The sequence below is a fragment of the Morone saxatilis genome, unplaced genomic scaffold, assembly GCF_004916995.1.
Source record: "Morone saxatilis isolate NCDOM2014 unplaced genomic scaffold, NCSU_SB_2.0 Contig2, whole genome shotgun sequence".
NCBI classification, from domain to species: Eukaryota; Metazoa; Chordata; class Actinopteri; family Moronidae; genus Morone; species Morone saxatilis.
The window spans coordinates 27,304,212-27,305,081 of record NW_023339762.1 but is presented as its reverse complement, the minus strand read 5'-3'; positions in this window follow the sequence as shown (position 1 = coordinate 27,305,081).

Sequence of the window (870 nt, the reverse complement as noted above, 5' to 3'; positions counted from 1 at the left end):
TGTGTGTGTGTGTGTCTGTTATTTGGCAAGTCCCCATCTTTGCCTTGGGCATGGGGGAAGAAGGGGTGAAGGGACAGAAAGAGAAAGAGGGAGAGCATTGTGTTATGTATGCAGACATACGTACAGTATTCATACACACACACACACACACACACACACACACACAGACACACACACAGTACACACACACACACACACACACACACACACAGTAACACACACACACAGACACACACACACACAGACACACACACACACACACAGTAGCTGCTACAATGACCAACATGCCTTCACATGGTTTTACTGTAATGAGTTTTATAACTATTAATCAGGTATGAGTGTTTATAAACTAAATAATTCAAATATTATAGGTTTATATTGTAGTACAGTGATTTCCAACCAGGGGTACTAGTATCCCAGGGGTACTTCTGCAGTTGCCGGGGGGTTTGTGGAGAGATTGTGGAGCATCTTAAATAATTTGACAAAATAGAAATGATGACGTAATTAGAAAAGAATTCTCATCTTAACACGTACTGTTGCAATTGAGAGTGCGAAAATTAGTGAGCAGGGAATTTGAAAAATGGATGAATGGTTGAAATTTATAGCTAAAGGTTTTTCCTGAAAAAGCTAAAAGTAATGAATAAATAGTTCAAATTGTTAGCTTAATGTTTAACTGTTTAAAATACATAGCTAAAAGTGATGGAATAAAAGGGTGCATACATACATAATAATACCTAAAAAGAAAAGTATTTAAATAAGTCACTTTAAAATGTAATCTCAGTATGGTATTATCGAAACATCTCAGTTGACTAAACATTTTTAGGAAAATTACAATTCAGTCAGTCCAATAATAGTAAGTGCAGTGAAATG